The sequence below is a fragment of the Plecotus auritus genome, assembly GCF_963455305.1.
Source record: "Plecotus auritus genome assembly, chromosome: 8".
Taxonomy (NCBI): domain Eukaryota; kingdom Metazoa; phylum Chordata; class Mammalia; order Chiroptera; family Vespertilionidae; genus Plecotus; species Plecotus auritus.
In genome coordinates this window covers 49,175,939-49,181,745 of record NC_137782.1, presented here as the reverse complement: position 1 = coordinate 49,181,745, position 5,807 = coordinate 49,175,939, and positions in this window count along the sequence as shown.

Sequence of the window (5,807 nt, the reverse complement as noted above, 5' to 3'; positions counted from 1 at the left end):
TTTCCTGGGTTATGGATATGGAACTGGATGGATGTGAGGGAGAGAAAACAGCCCTCACTGAAGAAGGCTGCATGGGAAGCAGTGATTATCTTGAAGAGCCAGGTGAAGAACAGCCAAGCACCTTTCTTTTTCTAAAATATATTTTTATTGATTTCAGAGAGGAAGGGAGAGGGTGAGGGAGATAAAAACATCAATGGTGAGAGAGAATCCTCCATGGGCTGACTCCTAAACGCCCCCTACTGGAGACTGAGCTTGCAACCTGGGGTTGTGCTCTGACCATGACCTCCTGGTTCACAGGTCAATGCGCAACCACTGAGCAACACTGGCCAAGCCAAACACCTTTCTTAATCTCTCATCTTTCTGTTGTTATCTGCAGATCTCTTTTCTTTCCCTCACAGCAAAATTTCTCAAAAAAGTTTTCTTCAGTCTTTTATTTATTTCCTCACCTTCTGTTCATTCCTCTCTATAAAGCAATTTTACTATTTTTCATTCAGATAGTGTTTGTTACTCTGATAAGTTAACTAGAACTATCTGTCTTTTCACTAACACATAACATCTTTTTTCTCCCAGGTGAGAAAAGATAATCTCAGAGGCTAGTGTAAATCACCATGCGAAGTACTTGTAATTATAACACTACATGGGACAGGCTCATGGATAGACTTCTCAGTGTGAGTAGACATCACCGTTACAGTAGATAAATAGTGGTCAGAATTCTTCAAGGGGCATCAATCTTTCTAAATCCCAAAGTAGAAGATGGAGTGAAATCTGCCTGTGAATTCAAGATTTTATAGAAAAAATTAACTACAGGGACTAAAAAATAATTAGAAAGTATAATTTTGGTTATCTATTTTGGAATAATGTCATTGTGCTCCTGTTTATGTTCTAATAGGCATGTGAAGAAATCTACATTCGTCCTAATGTAGTTCTAACTTTACTAGCCTATGTTATATAAGCTGAAGTGAAATATAGCTAGATTGAGATCTTCTCACTCACTCCACAGAAATGCTTCCACTAAGTAACTTTACTTCTCATAGCAGGGTAGCTATTTGCATGTGTTCAATAAAAATCCGCCCTCTTTTTTTTTTTTTTTTTTTTTGCCCATTTTTAATTAAATCAATTGTACATCAAAAGCCATGTCATTATATATTTAAACAGAAACTTCATTTGCAAAGCTAACAATTATTCAATTTTATTATAAATCTTTTGTGGGACCAGTATCTATAAGGCCCTCCCAGGAAACTAGTATAGTGTCTCTTTTATGGCTTAAAGCTTTAACAATAAGAAAGTCACTTTTGGGCATGGCAGAGACCTTAGAAAATATAGGGAATGCAAAGAGAAAATAATTCACCCTCAATAAAATTTCTATAGGAAAACCTGTTGAAGATGATTTTCTTGGTTTTGATTCCTGAGCCTTGGAAGATACAAATAAATATTAAAATGCAACCTTGGCATCCATAAATAATATCTAATGTGAAATTTTGGCATAGTTCACTAAGTACTTGCATTAGGATTATATTTTTAATATCACTGGGATTATTCTCTGACAGTTTATCTGATTGGAATTAATGGTAGAGATCAGTGCCATGATTAGAATTCTCTTAACCAGATTAGTCTTTCTGAAGAGGCCACATTCCAAGGAAGAAAGAAAGACAACCATAATGGACCCAATTCAAAAAAGACTCTGACATGCTCTAAAAGCACATTTCACTAGATATTTTGCCAAAAAGAGTAGAAAAGGGGTGATGTAATCAGGGAATAGAAAATAAAATGTAATAAAACAAATAGATGGTAACATTCATAAAGGAAGGATTATGCCTGGCAATAAATGAGAATTATGATCAATACACTTTTTTATACCTGAGGTAAAATTAGACTGATTTAAATTGTAACTGGAACAGAACGAATGAAAGAGGCACGAGATGAAGTTGAAGATTTATGTAGAGGCTGGGTGATGCAGAGTTTTATAAGCTATAAGAAACTGATAGTTTTAAGCAGCTGATTTTTATTTCATTGATGATTTGATTTGCTGTGTAGTCTGGATGGGAAGGGACAAAAGAGGTCAGAATGGGTCCATTGCAGCAGTCCAGGTGAAGGGGGCGTGGAGAGAGATTAGAAATGAGGTGTTAGATTGGAGTAATTGGTTTGGTTGGGAAAGTGGTATGGAGGGAGAATAAGTGATAGGATTCAGGATAAATTTTAGAGTGAAATCACAAAACTTCCTAATGTACTGCAGTGGAGATAGAGACGTGATGAGAATTTGGGGAACAATAGATGAGTTCCATGTTGACTTCTGAGGCTTTTACTTTAGTAAGCAGATTGGATGGTGGTTCTACAAAGACTACAAAATGAAAATGTGATAAGCAACATACCATTCATAACTATCTTTGTTATTTCCTTATACTTTCTTTTATGTAATGCTGCTCCTCAAAACATTTTTGTCAGAGGAGATGGGCCAGGTGTTCTCAGATGAGAAGGAGGCTTTAAGCTTTGATGTGTGGAGTGGACAAGACACAGTGGAGCACAATATGTGTTATCCAGTTTACCATTTTAAATATTTAGATTGGATAAAAATTACAAATGCGTATAATATATGCAAAGTTATATTAATATATTTGCTGAGATATTGACCTTTTAATTTCCCTGTCTGTTGTGATTCTGCTACACAAACACACAAAAAAATACATTAGACCCACTCTAGCAAGATAAATAATTTGGACTAATCCAAAGGAGTATAACCTAATAGGTCTGAATTTCTGTGGTAGAAGTATCAAAAAGTATTAAGTGGATCTATATTAAAAGTAAATAAGATCTGGAATATGTAAATCAGCCATTTATAAATAGAATGTCATAATCATTTAAGAGACTCAAAGATGGACCCACTAATAGGATATTGTTAAAATTGAATATTCATTTCTGATTAAACAAGAAATCTTAATTTTCTATAAATAGGAAGATATATTCTCAACTTGCTGAAAATTATCTACCAGAAATTGCTGTAAACAAAATACTTAATTATATAATGTTAGAAGAAATTCCATTAAAGTCAAGAATAATTATGTTACCCGCTATCACTATAATTATCCAACACACTAGTAGCATACTGGAATAAATCATCCTTCTCATCAACAAAACTCATGCAGGCAACAAAATAGGCAGGATTCATTATACAATACTGTCTGAAAACATTCAGGTTAAAGAAATACAGAGAGCTTCTTAAGTAGATGGAATGAAGGGGCTTTCTGACTCATAATAGGCTTACTTGAAACATGTATAGCACTGACTAGACATAGCGCTTATATTTTGGGGCATATATTAACACTTTTTTTAACCCTCTCATAAACCTTATGAAATTGTTACAATTGTTAGCTCTGTTTCATAGATTAATTAAACTGTCCAAGATTTAAAAAAAAAACAAAACTGACAAAGATATAAATTACAGGCGATTTGGCTCAAAAGCCTATACATATTAACCACTAAGCTTTCTCACTGGATTGATATATTTGGTTTAACCCATTGTCCCATCATTAGCAATTCCTAGTACTACTGCTTAATCCTTTCATGCTTTTGAGACTACACTAAGTGTTATGATTACCATAATACAACAAAAAAATCTTCCAAAAATCTCTCTTGCTGTATTAATGTATGTATTTTAAAGTATATCAATGTAATAGTCAATCAATAAGAAAAATGTGGAAAACAATCTCCTGTAGACATAGAATTTAATATTTTGTCTTTTCAGCCTTCTTCAATATAAACTCTCTAATTATCCCACCTCCATTAGTTTATAGTATTTCTGGTTGATATCATTAAACTAAAGCAAATCATCAGACTCAAGGAAATCTGTATATTCTTTGTATGATCACATTTTAGTTTATAAATAATACTATTAAATTAGAATTATCATCAGGAAAACGATACTTCAGAACAGCAATGCCTTGAATATTGTGTCTTTTCTAATGGAGCAAATGATTACCTTCATCAGGGTGTACGGCCTGGAAAGTGCTTATTGTTATATCTGAAAGGAATATTCATGCCCAAAACAAGCATTGCTAATAATGAACTCTATAGTTAAAGTCAATTGCATTAAGTTTTATGACTGTGTTTCTATAGTGGTGTTTTCAGGCTAACATAATAATTTTTTTAAACATATCTTTAGCACAAAGTGTTAATGCATTTCTTGATATTAGTTTTTTTTAAGTATATAGCAGTTCTATGTTGATGAGCATAAGATTTTTCAGACAGTGAAAATATATAAAACAATTCAGATAAGATCACAAATATTACTTTCTTAATAAGTACCATACCTTTTACTGGAATTTCTGCCTTTACTGTCTCATGGTGTGGGAAAGCATAATGCAGAAGGAGAAAGAACCATAATGACAAGAATGAGGAGAGATATGCATATTGAGTGGCATTTAAAGATACTCTGTTCTAAAACATTAGAAGGACTATTAATGTTGGAATATATGTACATAAGGGGTGCAAATGAGGGAACTATAAAGTGATGGCATTGTATAAATGGTATCATTAAATGACATAAGACTGCAGAGAAATAGTCTTCCAGGACCATATATATTGTGCCAATAGGATTCTCAGTATAATTGGACCTGTGGCTCAGGTTCATTTCCTTCTATGTATCTCTCTCAATATCTGGGACTCCTGGTCCATTAGTGCAGTAATGTTGCTATAATTATTTTATGTGTTTTACTGTTTAAGAAATTCAACATCAGATAGGGTAAACACCCAGGTTACAGAATAAAGCAACTAACCCTGAATTTAAAACAAATGTTTTTTCTGACTTGAAGCCTGTACCTTTTCCATGGTACCATGATTGGCTTGTGTCTTATTCACATTCATATGGACATAATATCTAATACTTGTTGGAGCCTGATCCATCCTATCTAATAAAAGAGTAGTATGCAAATTAACCATCACTCTGCTACACCCAAAAGCCACACCCACCAGCCAATCAGGAGCGAATATGCAAATAAACCCAACCAAGATGGCTACTGCCACAGAGAGCAGGAGGAAGGCATGGGTTTCCCTGGCAATGGAGGAAGCCAAGCTTTCCACCTGCACTTGCCGGCCTAGGCCTCCACTCAAGGCTACAAAGTTTCAATGATAGAAGATACATAAAACCAAACAGAAATGGCGGCAGCCACGGAGCTGGAAAGAGCAGGAGACTAGGGTTGCCCATGGCGATGGAGGAAGCCAAGTTTCTGCAGCTCTGGCTGGCCCAGGCCTTCGCTTAAGGCTACAAAGTTTCAATTATAGAAGATAAATAAATCCCAATAGAAATGGCTGCCACCACAGAGCAAGCAGAAGGCTTGGCTCTGCTCCAGGCTACAAAGTTTCAATTATAGAAGATAAATAAACCCCAGATACCAGGGCCTCCGCTTGGGTTGCCAGGGGGCGTGGCCGGCCTGCAAACCACCACAGGCCCCTCGCCCAGGCCACCCCACACCCCAAGGGAACCCCCACCCTGATCCGGGACACCCTTCAGGGCAAACCAGCTGGCAAACCAGCTGGCCCCCACCCATGCACCAGACCTCCATCCTATCTAATAAAAGAGTAATATGCAAATTGACCATCACTCCAACACACAAGATGGCTGCCCCCATGTGGTCAAAGATCCTGCCCCCATGTGGACACAAGATGGCTACCACAAGATGGCCAGCAGGGGAGGGCAGTTGGGAGGGACCAGGTCTCCAAGGGAGGGCAGTTAGGGGTGACCAAGCTGGCAGAGGAGGAAAGTTGTGGCGACCATGTCTGCAGGGAAGGGCAGTTAAAGGTGACCCGGCTGGCAG